Source organism: Arachis hypogaea, chromosome 9 (genome assembly GCF_003086295.3).
Source record: "Arachis hypogaea cultivar Tifrunner chromosome 9, arahy.Tifrunner.gnm2.J5K5, whole genome shotgun sequence".
In the NCBI taxonomy this organism is placed as follows: domain Eukaryota; kingdom Viridiplantae; phylum Streptophyta; class Magnoliopsida; order Fabales; family Fabaceae; genus Arachis; species Arachis hypogaea.
The window spans coordinates 25,766,076-25,781,913 of NC_092044.1; the positions used below are offsets into that span (position 1 = coordinate 25,766,076).

Here is a 15,838-nt window from a genome sequence, read left to right on the forward strand (position 1 = left end):
GTTTACCCATTCTTACCATTTATCTTCAAAAGAATGTATATCATATATATGTGGACAGCAAAATAAAAGGGGAAGCCAAAATTAGAGTGGGAGTGACGGAGAGGGAGAGTCCGAACCAAAGGGAGCCAGAGGATGAGAGGAGAGGACAGGGGAAGGGAAGGAAGAGGCGTTGCCGGTGATGAACACAGCCACCGTCGCAGCTTTCTGACCGCCACACCACCAAACCCTAGCCGTTATAGAGGAGAGGGTGATCGAAGTAGAGAAGCACCGCGTGAAGGAAGGAAGTTCCATCGTCAGCGCTGCTTTTAGGGGAAGCCGCTACCACTACGGCGGGGGAAACGAACATGGGAGAAGAGGTTTCGTTGATGCTGTCACAGAGGGAGAGGACGAGATGTGTGTGAGAGAGTGACGCGCCGAGGAGGGACCATTCCTCTGCCGCTGCCGCTGCCGGAATCTTCGGTCGCCGCCATCAATAGTGGTGAGTCAGTTAAACCCTAGCCATGAGAACCACCATCTCTGAACCTTTGCCGCTCTGTAAATACCCAGTATCTACCTCTGATGTTCTTGACTATGTTATGTTTGTTGGAGCTTGTCTCCATGGAGTTACTGGCGGGGTGTTGCTGCTGCCGGAACCACCGCGGGGTGCTGCTAGGAATCGCTGCTGCCCTGCTTCCGCTATACTTAGGTTTAACATCCATTGGCCTGGGTTAGCCTTTTCCCCTTATTTCTGCTCCAATTTCACGCTCTATTCTGCCGATTTCTTATTAAATTGCTTGTTCTTGTTTTAATTTAAATTTGGCCTGTGCTCCGTTTTAAATTACCAGAGCTGTTTCTGCCTTTCGATTCCATTGAATTCGAAATCTTCATTTCACTGCAACCATGGTCATTGTTGTGGAAGTTAATGCTACTGCCGTCCCGGTTGTGTTGAGATGTAGTGCTGCTGCTTTCTGGGCAGAAACGGTTGCGTGACTAGTAGAGGTACAGCCAGCTGTCTCGCAACAATTCTGCCAACGGTCTCTTGTAATTGCGACATCGAGGTAGGGGGTTTAATTAAATGGTTTTAATTTTAGAATGCCCGCAAGGTTTATTGAGTAATCTGCAAATAGTCTTAATTGTTGTGAGTGATTAATTGATGATATGAATGCTAAAATGTGTTTGTGAAGTATAATTGGAATTATTGATAGCGAAATTGATTGGTTGTGTGGATGTTGAATTGTGGCTGTGAATTTATTGAAATTGAGGATTTTGTGGAATTGATTGATCATGGGTGGAATATGAAATGTTGAAGAGTGATTGATGAAAATTCTGAATTTTGATGGATTATGTTGGAATTGTTGCTGTTGAGATGGTTTTATAATTATTCTATCGGTGATGGATTTAGTTGATGATTGACTGGAATTGGGTTTAGAGAATGTTTAAAGGATTGAATTTGAGATGTTGAATTACTTGCTGAACAAGCTGAGCTTTGAAATTAAACGGCAACTTTGAAAGTGAGTTAGTAACTCTATAGTGACTGAAATTATAAGAATTGAAATGTTAAGTAAATTATATTAAGTGTAATTGTGGAAATTCAATTTTTAAGGTTTCGTATCAGTTAGAGAACTAGTTATGATTTTCTAAAGTTGAATTCCAAAATCTGAGTTTCTGCATAACTTCTAAACTGAGTCAGCAGTTTTGAAAAGCTATAACTAATTCTGTGTTTATCGGAATTGCGTGAAACCAAATCTGGGTTAAACTTGGGGATACAAGGAACTAAACTGGTAAATTTGAGACTTTTTCATTAAGTTTATGATTTATGGTAAATTTTTGAATTGGGGATGTCAAATCTGGTTTTTCTGCAGAACGTTTAACACAGCAGCAACTTGATTCCTTTAATAGAAATTCTGCACTTGGAATTTTGAAATGGAACCAATTTTAAATGAAACTTTAGTCCTATTATTTTTATGTCGTAAAATTTCAGAATGGTTGAACTTGCGGTTTAAAAGATACAAATTTTTGAAATACGATGCATTATGCAGCAAAGGCCAGATTCTGTTTTCTTAAATCAGTAAATTTGGAAGTTTATAACTTTTGAACCTGGTTGGATATCGAGGTGCAACCAATTGGAAGTAAAAATTAAGTATGTTTAGCATATGTGAAGTAAATTTCAGGGCTATCCATGTTTTAATGAGTAAGTTATGGCACTTGGAAGAAGATAAGTTCATTAAATTTTGAAACAGAATTCTGCAGAAAATTAGTTAGCTTCTAGGTTATATAACTTCTTCATTAAAAATGATATTGACCTGAAACCAATTGGAAAAGACACTTGGATGAGTGTAGTTGAACTGTATTAATTTTCAAAGTCATTGGATTTAACTTGGATTTTATATTGAATTTTGAATATCACATGCTGCTGCTGTTTTTCTGGTTTTACTCACTGCAGAGCAGTCTCGGTTTTTCCTTTATTCCTAAGGCTAGAGAAACCAGAAAATTATGATCTTTAGTTTGTTAGAAAGCTTATTTTAAGACGAACGCCTGGACATAAAGTTTGCGCAATTCCGAGTTCATTTGCTATATTAAAAACAGAAAAGAAGATAGGGTGCTGGGAATGCTTGAGTAAGAGTTATGAGTTCATAAAACTAAAGATGAACCTTAGTGAAATATGGCTGTTTCAATGTTGGAATTTGCTTGTTTCTGAATTGAATTGATATTGGAAAGGTTAAAAAGAGTTTGGTGGATTGTTTGGTTGGGACCCGTAAGGGTGGCTAAGTCCTATTTTTAAAGGAGATTATGTCCGAATTTTTATAAAAGTATAAGGACTTAATCAAAGTCAATATTTAAGGTTTATTTAATGATAATAACTTCCATGATTCTTTTAAGAAAAGATTATTTGGTATATGAGATTGTTGGCAAGGGCGTGGGTCTTGTCCCGCTTGCGTATTTGTAATTATGAAAGAAAAAGGGAAGAGTAATGTACTTATTGTATGATTATCTGTTGCTTGAAGCAACCCAAGAGATGTTTGTTTGTTGCTTGAAACAACCCAAGAGATGTCTGTTTGTTGCTTGAGGCAACCCAAGAGATAGTGTTTGCTTATTTGTTGCTTAATGCAACCCAAGAGATATTATATATATTTGTTGCTTAATGCAACCCAAGAGATATTATATATATATGTTGTTTAATGCAACCCAAGAGATATTATTTATTTATCTGTTGCCCTGAGGCAACCCAAGAGTAATTTTCCGTTCCCAAGAGTATATTTCCTGCGAGTAGAAAGCAGAGGCTGTCTCAATAGAGCTGCTAATAATTATATGCGCATTTATTTGAATGGAAAATCGTATCCGGGAAATCGTGGACTCGTGACCGGATAAATGTCGGGAAGGCAGGTGCTAACCGACACATGAGCTCATGGCCTGCACTAGGACTAGACATTCATCATATGCATCTATGTGACATTGTTTGGGTGTGTATATTGTAATTGGAATGCCTAAGTGAATAATTCTGTTTAACTGCTAATTGCTATACTTGATGTAATTGCTCTTGATTGTGTTTGAACCTCATTACTTGTGGTTGTAACTGATTGACTGGATTGTGGTGAATTGGATGTTGATTGAATTGCTTAGGCCTGAGGCCGTGATTGGTTTGTGTTTGAGGTTTAGTAAAGTATGAAAGATTAAGCTGGTTCAGCATAGACTTAATGAACCTATGCTTGGAACAAATTAGTCATTCATACAGTCTAGGAAACTTTTGAGAGTTTTATAAAGAAAATATGGGTTTAGGATTTTGAATAATTAACTAATGCTTTTAAAGAAGGTTAATTTTCTTTTAGATGTATCTGAATGAAATTAACTGTTTGCGCTTTATTCTTTACTTTTACGGCATTCTCTACCTCTATTGAGAACATGTGGTTTGGTTCTCACCCCCAAATTTTCCACCCTTTCAGTGACACAGATTTGAAGATGCAATTTGAAGCTGCGAGCGATTAGTAGGTTTTCTTTATGGTTTTAATTGCTTTCATAGAGTCCCCTCGCTCTTTTCCTTTGAAGTTTTATTTTATCAGAGGGGTAGGTATTGTATTTGGGTTTATATGACTTTCTATGTATAAGAATTACTATTAATAATACTTATATGATTGTATTATTATTTGCAATGCTTATCTTTGATACATGTCTTGAAAGAATAAAAACAAAATTTTCCGGAATTTTCTTAAAACTAAAACGCGAACTCGATATAAAGGCTCAGTAATTAAGTAGTTAATATTAGAAAAGGTCACGTAACGTTCTTTCTAGTAGAAATACCCTGACTTAAGCAAGGTATTTTGCTGGAAGGGATGTTACAATATGGTATCAGAGCAGTCCTTCCTGTAGAGCCTTGGGAGTGGACTGACTATGCTTCATTGCATACTCTAAGTGTCTGTCATGCTTTCTAACTTGTTCTGATGACAAGATTTTATGTTTTATATGCATGACTGTCTAGTGATTAACGCTATTAGTTTACCATTGCATATCTTATGGTATCAAGTTTGGCCAACTTAATACTAATGATTTATGTATTTGGGAACACTAATAGGTTATCACAGGCGAAATAGAAGTGATAGGTTAACGCGAATTACGAGGTTTTGGGGACGTTAGAAACTAAATTCTAGAAATTAGTTCCGTTTCGACGTATGCTCTCTATTTGTGCTTAGTGTTATCTCTCTCTACTATTTGTATTGGAATTTCTAGTTTCTGATTTCTTTCTTGCTAACCTTGTATTATCATTCGTGCATGTCCTTGCTTGACTCTGTATCTGGTTGTTGCTTGAATCTTTTGAAATATTTATTCTCACCTTACAAATTCTATGCTCCGTGTCCTGAACTTGGATTCATTTCAGTGTAACGTACCATTTCTTGTAATTTCCTTTCTGAGTATTTATTTCAAATTTTCTTTGAGAAAAATTTCAATTCAAATCTTTTCTTACTTGACGGTATCCACAACCCTTGCTTAAATTTTGATGGGATTGTTTTTAATTCAGTTTAGACTTTCTTACATAAACTCTGAAGCTTCTTTAAGTAGTTTAATCTTGTTTATCTGTGATATACCACTTATCTTTTATTGATTTATAGAAAATTTGATTTCAGAATTCATTCTTTAAATAGAAGTTGATTTTCTGCCATCTTTACTATAATTCTATAGCTATGTACTTAAGTATCTTCCAAACTTTAGTTTACAAACCATGCATGATTTGTTTTGATTTGAAAATTAAATCGATATAACATATTATTTATACTAAGTTTAGTACATTGAAAAATGTTGGATTTATATATGTTCTTTTGAAAAAGATAAACTAATTCCCTCTATTTCAAATTGAAGTTGTTTAAAATTGTTGTACTATTTTCCCTATGATGTTCATATTGAAACTGTTCGATTCAAAATTTCTTCCTAAGCCTTGAATTAATTCCCTTTATGCTCCAATTCATTGCTTATATATATCCTTGTTTGTTGATGATTTCACGTATTCCTTCAAATCCTGGCGAAATACCATTTTGTTTAACTGAGAACTTGAGTATTCTTCCAATTTCTCACATAAACCTTTCGTGCCATTTGTCTTTCTCTTCTCATGTTTCGTATTCCTTATCTGCGCTAGTTCTTAGGGACATGATTTGTGCGTACGTTAAGTGAATCTGGTTAGTCTATGAAGTTATAAGGAGTTATGGAGTTTTGAGGCGACGAGAGGAACTGATCATGCTTTGTTAAAAGTTGTGAACGAATATGTGCCTATTTGATTTTGGATTTTAAAATTTTTCTTATGTTAAGTTATTTTATCAACTCTAGCATTACCTAGTATATTTTCTTCTATGTTTATGTGATATGATTTTTTGGAGCCTTTAAAATATTCAAAAGGGGATGTGAATATAAATCTTTTCTTCATTTTATATCAATTTTCGAGGGCGAAAATTTTTGTAAGTTGGATAGAATGTAACATCCCGCATTTTTGAAAATCTAATTATAAATAAATTGTGATTTTATTTTATTAAGTTTAAACTTTATAATTTTAGAAATTATTTTATTGGAGATAATTAAATAGATTCGGAGATAATTTCATTTTAAATCAAATAAGATTCTTAAGTAATTTTCTATAATGGAATATTTTGTATAATTTTAGTAATTGAAAAATAAGAAAGAATTGTATGATTTAATTCAAGTAACTATTATTCTAAAAGGATTACGATTTATTTTATTAATTTGATATCTTATTTTATAAATTAGTCGATTAAGAATAATTAAATTAGTTTTATTAATATTTGGAGTTTAAGTTAATCAATATTCTTATGTAATTTTTATAATTGGTTATTTCATATGTTTTGGAAATAAAATTTAGTGATGGAAGTATTATATAATTTAATTTAAGTAATTTCTATTATGAATAAATTATGGTTTATTTTATTAATTTGAGCTCCTAGAGATTAATTTATTAGGAATGATTAAATGGATTTTTATAAATACTTAAAGTTTAAGTAATTTTATTATAATTAGATATTTTGTAAATAGAAATTAAAGTTTCGATAATAGAAAAATAATAAAGAGTTATATCATTTAATTTGAATAATTAGTATTGAGTTTAAACTATATTTTATAAAATGTAATTAGTATGCTTATTCTATAATTTAAATTAAAAATAATTGTTTGAACTCATTGATATATTAATAAATAAAATCTTATGCACTTTAAAAGTAATTTTTATAGCATTATATTTAAATTCTAAATTGTTATCCTCTCATAAATGTTTTGTAAAATTGTTAAATTACTCGTATATATATATTTTTCTTAGTCTTATGTTTCTTATTTTATACGTACTGTTAGTATCTAATACGTGTCCTTCCTAACCAATTAAACACACACACGCACCGGTATACTCATCTCCTCCTTATAACCCCACGTTTACCCATTCTTACCATTTATCTTCAAAAGAATGTATATCATATATATGTGGACAGCAAAATAAAAGGGGAAGCCAAAATTAGAGTGGGAGTGACGGAGAGGGAGAGTCCGAACCAAAGGGAGCCAGAGGATGAGAGGAGAGGACAGGGGAAGGGAAGGAAGAGGCGTTGCCGGTGATGAACACAGCCACCGTCGCAGCTTTCTGACCGCCACACCACCAAACCCTAGCCGTTATAGAGGAGAGGGTGATCGAAGTAGAGAAGCACCGCGTGAAGGAAGGAAGTTCCATCGTCAGCGCTGCTTTTAGGGGAAGCCGCTACCACTACGGCGGGGGAAACGAACATGGGAGAAGAGGTTTCGTTGATGCTGTCACAGAGGGAGAGGACGAGATGTGTGTGAGAGAGTGACGCGCCGAGGAGGGACCATTCCTCTGCCGCTGCCGCTGCCGGAATCTTCGGTCGCCGCCATCAATAGTGGTGAGTCAGTTAAACCCTAGCCATGAGAACCACCATCTCTGAACCTTTGCCGCTCTGTAAATACCCAGTATCTACCTCTGATGTTCTTGACTATGTTATGTTTGTTGGAGCTTGTCTCCATGGAGTTACTGGCGGGGTGTTGCTGCTGCCGGAACCACCGCGGGGTGCTGCTAGGAATCGCTGCTGCCCTGCTTCCGCTATACTTAGGTTTAACATCCATTGGCCTGGGTTAGCCTTTTCCCCTTATTTCTGCTCCAATTTCACGCTCTATTCTGCCGATTTCTTATTAAATTGCTTGTTCTTGTTTTAATTTAAATTTGGCCTGTGCTCCGTTTTAAATTACCAGAGCTGTTTCTGCCTTTCGATTCCATTGAATTCGAAATCTTCATTTCACTGCAACCATGGTCATTGTTGTGGAAGTTAATGCTACTGCCGTCCCGGTTGTGTTGAGATGTAGTGCTGCTGCTTTCTGGGCAGAAACGGTTGCGTGACTAGTAGAGGTACAGCCAGCTGTCTCGCAACAATTCTGCCAACGGTCTCTTGTAATTGCGACATCGAGGTAGGGGGTTTAATTAAATGGTTTTAATTTTAGAATGCCCGCAAGGTTTATTGAGTAATCTGCAAATAGTCTTAATTGTTGTGAGTGATTAATTGATGATATGAATGCTAAAATGTGTTTGTGAAGTATAATTGGAATTATTGATAGCGAAATTGATTGGTTGTGTGGATGTTGAATTGTGGCTGTGAATTTATTGAAATTGAGGATTTTGTGGAATTGATTGATCATGGGTGGAATATGAAATGTTGAAGAGTGATTGATGAAAATTCTGAATTTTGATGGATTATGTTGGAATTGTTGCTGTTGAGATGGTTTTATAATTATTCTATCGGTGATGGATTTAGTTGATGATTGACTGGAATTGGGTTTAGAGAATGTTTAAAGGATTGAATTTGAGATGTTGAATTACTTGCTGAACAAGCTGAGCTTTGAAATTAAACGGCAACTTTGAAAGTGAGTTAGTAACTCTATAGTGACTGAAATTATAAGAATTGAAATGTTAAGTAAATTATATTAAGTGTAATTGTGGAAATTCAATTTTTAAGGTTTCGTATCAGTTAGAGAACTAGTTATGATTTTCTAAAGTTGAATTCCAAAATCTGAGTTTCTGCATAACTTCTAAACTGAGTCAGCAGTTTTGAAAAGCTATAACTAATTCTGTGTTTATCGGAATTGCGTGAAACCAAATCTGGGTTAAACTTGGGGATACAAGGAACTAAACTGGTAAATTTGAGACTTTTTCATTAAGTTTATGATTTATGGTAAATTTTTGAATTGGGGATGTCAAATCTGGTTTTTCTGCAGAACGTTTAACACAGCAGCAACTTGATTCCTTTAATAGAAATTCTGCACTTGGAATTTTGAAATGGAACCAATTTTAAATGAAACTTTAGTCCTATTATTTTTATGTCGTAAAATTTCAGAATGGTTGAACTTGCGGTTTAAAAGATACAAATTTTTGAAATACGATGCATTATGCAGCAAAGGCCAGATTCTGTTTTCTTAAATCAGTAAATTTGGAAGTTTATAACTTTTGAACCTGGTTGGATATCGAGGTGCAACCAATTGGAAGTAAAAATTAAGTATGTTTAGCATATGTGAAGTAAATTTCAGGGCTATCCATGTTTTAATGAGTAAGTTATGGCACTTGGAAGAAGATAAGTTCATTAAATTTTGAAACAGAATTCTGCAGAAAATTAGTTAGCTTCTAGGTTATATAACTTCTTCATTAAAAATGATATTGACCTGAAACCAATTGGAAAAGACACTTGGATGAGTGTAGTTGAACTGTATTAATTTTCAAAGTCATTGGATTTAACTTGGATTTTATATTGAATTTTGAATATCACATGCTGCTGCTGTTTTTCTGGTTTTACTCACTGCAGAGCAGTCTCGGTTTTTCCTTTATTCCTAAGGCTAGAGAAACCAGAAAATTATGATCTTTAGTTTGTTAGAAAGCTTATTTTAAGACGAACGCCTGGACATAAAGTTTGCGCAATTCCGAGTTCATTTGCTATATTAAAAACAGAAAAGAAGATAGGGTGCTGGGAATGCTTGAGTAAGAGTTATGAGTTCATAAAACTAAAGATGAACCTTAGTGAAATATGGCTGTTTCAATGTTGGAATTTGCTTGTTTCTGAATTGAATTGATATTGGAAAGGTTAAAAAGAGTTTGGTGGATTGTTTGGTTGGGACCCGTAAGGGTGGCTAAGTCCTATTTTTAAAGGAGATTATGTCCGAATTTTTATAAAAGTATAAGGACTTAATCAAAGTCAATATTTAAGGTTTATTTAATGATAATAACTTCCATGATTCTTTTAAGAAAAGATTATTTGGTATATGAGATTGTTGGCAAGGGCGTGGGTCTTGTCCCGCTTGCGTATTTGTAATTATGAAAGAAAAAGGGAAGAGTAATGTACTTATTGTATGATTATCTGTTGCTTGAAGCAACCCAAGAGATGTTTGTTTGTTGCTTGAAACAACCCAAGAGATGTCTGTTTGTTGCTTGAGGCAACCCAAGAGATAGTGTTTGCTTATTTGTTGCTTAATGCAACCCAAGAGATATTATATATATTTGTTGCTTAATGCAACCCAAGAGATATTATATATATATGTTGCTTAATGCAACCCAAGAGATATTATTTATTTATCTGTTGCCCTGAGGCAACCCAAGAGTAATTTTCCGTTCCCAAGAGTATATTTCCTGCGAGTAGAAAGCAGAGGCTGTCTCAATAGAGCTGCTAATAATTATATGCGCATTTATTTGAATGGAAAATCGTATCCGGGAAATCGTGGACTCGTGACCGGATAAATGTCGGGAAGGCAGGTGCTAACCGACACATGAGCTCATGGCCTGCACTAGGACTAGACATTCATCATATGCATCTATGTGACATTGTTTGGGTGTGTATATTGTAATTGGAATGCCTAAGTGAATAATTCTGTTTAACTGCTAATTGCTATACTTGATGTAATTGCTCTTGATTGTGTTTGAACCTCATTACTTGTGGTTGTAACTGATTGACTGGATTGTGGTGAATTGGATGTTGATTGAATTGCTTAGGCCTGAGGCCGTGATTGGTTTGTGTTTGAGGTTTAGTAAAGTATGAAAGATTAAGCTGGTTCAGCATAGACTTAATGAACCTATGCTTGGAACAAATTAGTCATTCATACAGTCTAGGAAACTTTTGAGAGTTTTATAAAGAAAATATGGGTTTAGGATTTTGAATAATTAACTAATGCTTTTAAAGAAGGTTAATTTTCTTTTAGATGTATCTGAATGAAATTAACTGTTTGCGCTTTATTCTTTACTTTTACGGCATTCTCTACCTCTACTGAGAACATGTGGTTTGGTTCTCACCCCCAAATTTTCCACCCTTTCAGTGACGGATTTGAAGATGCGACTATAAAGTCTTTGTTAAAGTATTTACTTTTTTCATAAAAAAAAATGAACAATAAGTTGTGTAATGATATTTTTTGGCTTTACCAGGTAAGAGGATTAACTTACAATGATTTCAAGAAGGCAATGACGGTCATGAAATCAAGCTTAAAGAAAAGCAAGTGTGAAGACATGGAACACTGGAATGAGGAGTTTGGCTCTAATTGAACTTGCTTTTAACTCATTCTCTAGTGCATCATCATGCATAAATGTGCATATAAACCTCTATTTACTTTAACCGAATCAAACATGACAAGGATATCAGTTATCATGGTTGGCAGCTAAAATCATGATCAAATCAGGGTGGTGCTAATTTTATAAATGGCTACCCTAAAATGGAATAGATACCATTATTATTTCAAGCTTCATTTGTACATTTGTACAATTTGTACATCTTTCTAAGGACAATATATTTGGTTTTTAGGGCTTCAAGGTTTCCCATCCGAGCATATGAACTTTGAAACGATTATAGTTGATTTTATTGTAAACGAAGCCAAAGTATATTAAGCGTATTTTCTTTTGGCAATAAACAACTTTAATACTCGGTGATTCTTTATCTTTAGCATGTGCCTTTTTTCTATTCTTTTTTCGAGGAGCATGTGTCCATTTAACAAAATTGATCATAAATATTTATTTGTGTTACAAGATGTGATTAAAGTGTTATTTTTAATTTCCATTTGTTCCTTGAGCATTTTATTTTAATCGACGTACAATAATTATTTTATGATTTTTAGTATAGGAAATTCTTATAGCTCAGACCTATCAACATATCCCATATACAAAGTGGATTAGATTAACCATTAATGCTTCTAGTGAGGTAACGATCTCCTAATTCTATAAAAACTCAGCAACCATTTTACGTTGTTAAGAAACATGTACACAAAGCAGAAAAGTAAAAAAATACAGATTGGCATTATTCAAACTTACTGTTTCAAAGAAAACAGTACTGAATTGTTTCAGCTACAAGAATGTAGCCATGATCATCGAAATGAAACTGAGGTGGTGTATCACTTAATCTTAGCCTCTGTAAAGAGAACATGGCGGTTAACTCTTGGATCGTACTAGCGAAACTCGAGCTTCTCTGTGAACGGCCTTGGCTTCCTCTTCACATAGAAAAATTCAGTCCCAGCAGCAGACAGTAGTTTGACAAACATTTGAGCCTTCTTCTTCTTGTTCCCCATTCCTTAGTCTAAACACAACGAAACCATTTATTTCAATTTTTTTCCCTCCTCTTCAAATAAGAATTTGATTTTAAAGAAATATAAAACAGATTCACACTTGCATTTAATTATATCTCGTCACGTCAATAAAAAATAACTATCTTTTACATCTACCATGTGAATGATAATCCAAAAAAAAGATTGTTATTATATGATTGAAAGGTGAAATAATTAATAATGCACACATTTGATAAAGTCTATTTTATCTTCAGATCCTTTCTTTCCCTCAAAGACCCTAACTCAAGAAGCACACTTTAAAAATTTGATTCAGCTACAACATAATACCTTTAAATACAATAATTTCGTATGATATCAATGTACAATATATAATGAATTCCATAAGATACCACATCAAATCTGAGTGTCTTGCGGGGAATATCATGAATTTTATTCTGTTTCCATCAAACACAGAGGCAAACGGTAATTTATATTTTATTTTTTGTCTGCTTATTTTTCTTTCATAAATTAAAATTATTAAAGACGGTTAATATGTTTATTATGATGACAATATAAACATGTTCGTAATGAGAAAATTACAAAAGCATGATTACCAAATGGTCAATCCCACTGAATACTCTATAAAATATGCTTAGAAATCATGGCTTCCAAAATTACAGATACAATGAAGCCGAACGAGAGAGAGAGAGAGAGACCTTAATTGTGTGAGGCAGTGGCGTGGGGTGTTGGCGCAACTGCAATGAGCGATGGCACAATGAGATGTTTTATTGTTTTAATATTTTAGGGGCTTTCCATTTTCACTTTTCAGGGTTCCAAAGGCCAGAGCCACATCACATTGACCGACCACAATTCATGAATGCATTTTAGTATTCATTTACATTAAACATTTATATTAAACAGAATATAAAACACATTAAATGGTGTTGTGGTGTAGTTGGTTATCACGTCAGCTTAGCACATTGAAGGTCTTAGGTTCGAATCCGGGCAATGCTAATTTTTTTCTTCTTTTGCTTTTTGACACACCGAAGACATCATGATGTGATACTATATTTTTGCTATTGTTCATTAGTAATTACCCATATTAAATAATTCTTGCATGAGCTATTTTTTAAAATTTTATTTGTCTAATATTTTTCTTTTTACTTTTTCTTTCTAAATGTGTATAAATTTAATTTAACTTTTGGTAATTATATATACAGAATAAAATCCAAAAATAACCAATTACGTAGAATTAATTAGTTTTTGCTGTGGTGTATGTCATAAGACTGTAGAAAGAAGTGAACCCGATATTCAGATATAAAATGAACAAACTGAAGGTTGTGGTAGGCTTAGAGAAGGAGGGGTTGAATCTATGCCTTCTTTTTAAGTTACTGAAATGACCCTTTCAAACAATCTTTCAACTCTGGTTTTGTTTGAACTTAGCAGCGAAAATTTATGAGACAATTTTTTTTGTCTGATGAATATCAGAAAACAGAATACAACAGAGAAGAGAGAAGCTAACACCAGCATGTTTGAACTTCTTCAACGAACACTTCACAGAACAAAACATCAATACACTGGTTATCTCTCCTTACTTTTGTAAGAACAGAAAATCTTCTTTTATCTCCTTGTATGTTGCTTGGTTGCTCATCCTAAGTCAACTTCTTGAGCCTTGAGCTTCACCAACTCACTGTCTCACTTTTTCCCATTAATCCTCACAATGAAAAATTTGTTTCTGACTTTTCTATCTTGACCCAAAGCCATAAAACAGCAACCACAAAAGTCTTCCAATGGTAAATCGAATTTGAACCCTTGAAAACCAACTTGGTCCCCAAGAATCACTTGTGACCTAGATACACACCAGTAAAGAATAGAAATTCTCTTTTCCATATAGCTCAAATCAGAGTGGCAGAGAGTTGAAGATGAAGAGAAGAAAGTGTGTTGCATGTTTAAGGAAATAGGTTACCTTTAACCTTCTGATCTTTTCTTGATGTGGTTTGAAAATGGTTGATTAGACCTTACCCTTCTTTACTTAACCTTCTATTTCCATCTTCTTTCATGACTAGCTTAGGAACTAAGCTCTCTTTGTTACTTTTTCTGAGTTATGTGATTTGAACGAGACAGGAGAAAAGAACATTGTTTTGGAAGCAAGATGGGGGGATTTGAAATCAACTCGTGCTTGGATCAGATATTCATTAGACAACCCTTTTGATTTCTTTGGCTTTGTTACTGTTGGGCTTCACTTTATTAACCAGCCCACTAGTCTTGATGTTTTTATTTTCATTCCAATTTGGGTTACTAGACAAAGTTTTGGCCTGCAATGTTTTAATAAATAATTAGCAACATACAGTTATCATTAATCAACACTAATGATTTAATTTGCCTAAAAATAATATTTATCATCATTAAATAATTTTTTTAATTTTTTAATTCAACACAAACTACTGCGGCCGTAAAGCTTTCCTTCATTCAAACTTTAATTAATGTTGTGGTAATGGTTACTATCTTTGTTGATAAATTTATTTTTAATTGATTTTTTGCTATCTTTTCAATTAAAAATATAAAATAAAAGCGCAAGTATGAATTTTATTGAGAAAATCAGACAAATAGTATGATCTTTTGTAAAATAATTATTTTGTTTTTATATGTTAGTGTGTTATGATTTCGTTTAACTGAATTTTAATGAGAAAAAATTCAACTTTATTTTTAAAATGCTTTCTTGAAGCTTAACTTATTACTCTGTAAAGTTTTTGCAATTACCATAGAGTATTAATATTTGTTTTTCAGTATCTATTATTTGGTAATAAACTAGAACAAATTATGAAAGTCTATTTTGTTATCAATTTTTTTCATTTAAAGAATTTAGGAAGGAAAATATAATTATAAGAGTTATGATTATAAAAAATTAACAAGAATAATGAAAGAAAACATAAAAAATAAGTTGTGTCTCTTGTTAGTGTCTCTGTGTCTTTCTTGGTTGGATGAACATAAAATACTCTAATTTAGTGTCTCTGGACACAAAATTTGTATCTATGTCTTATCCGTCAAACACGATTTTTTGTCTCTATTTTTTTGTCTCAGTGTCCCGTGCCTGTAAACAAACGCATCCTTACGTGTGTGTTGTAGTGTCACTTAACCTGTCACATTAGCAAATTTTGACCCCATCAACAAAGAAAGTGACGAAAGGACTACCATGACTAATTTAAAATCTTTAAAGAACGAGTTTGATTCAAACAAAAAAAAATTCGAAGACCAATGTGAAAAATGAGTGATCTTTCAGAGACTAATTGACCATTTACTCGTACTTTAAATATGAATTACAAGGGTATTTTTTTATTTTGTTTTTTAAACGGTCTAAGAATCTTTTAGTCTCTTGAAATAGAATCTATGAAAAAACTTTAAAATTTCTTTAAAGGAAAACTTTATTTGAGTTATAAAGAAGGTATTTTGGTTTTTTTATATGAACTAAAAGTTTAATTAACATTTCTTTAAATCAAAATTGCATTTTTAATTTCTAATACACGAGGGTGATACTGAACATTTTGGCCTTTGGTTGTTTGGTTAGGGTTCCTTTTCTCTAAACCAAACAGCGAGATTTTGGACTGTTGGGAGAAAACCGGCCGATTTCCAATTTAGTTTGACCGACCGATTGTGATTTCTGAATCTTTCTGTTATAGTATCTAACTAATTCGTTGTTTCCACATGTTTATGATTCGATCAGCCAGTTTGAACTCTCAGGACCTTGCATTACAGTAATAAGTAGATAAGAATATCTGTATATCATCATATATACATATCTGTATATATAATG

The 15,838-nt window shown here is 33.5% G+C and overlaps 1 long non-coding RNA gene and 1 pseudogene across 1 annotated transcript; one reads left to right on the forward strand and one right to left on the reverse strand.

Moving 5' to 3' along the window:
• Positions 1 to 21: 21 nt before the first annotated feature.
• Positions 22 to 11,302, forward strand: LOC112710730 (uncharacterized). The gene is made up of 7 exons (XR_011865577.1): positions 22 to 478; positions 589 to 706; positions 825 to 1,037; positions 3,921 to 7,373; positions 7,484 to 7,601; positions 7,720 to 7,932; positions 10,922 to 11,302. It is a non-coding gene; the product is annotated as an uncharacterized lncRNA (long non-coding RNA).
• A 381-nt stretch (positions 11,303 to 11,683) lies between these two features.
• On the reverse strand, positions 11,684 to 12,058 carry LOC112710731 (uncharacterized; annotated as a pseudogene).
• Positions 12,059 to 15,838: the final 3,780 nt, after the last annotated feature.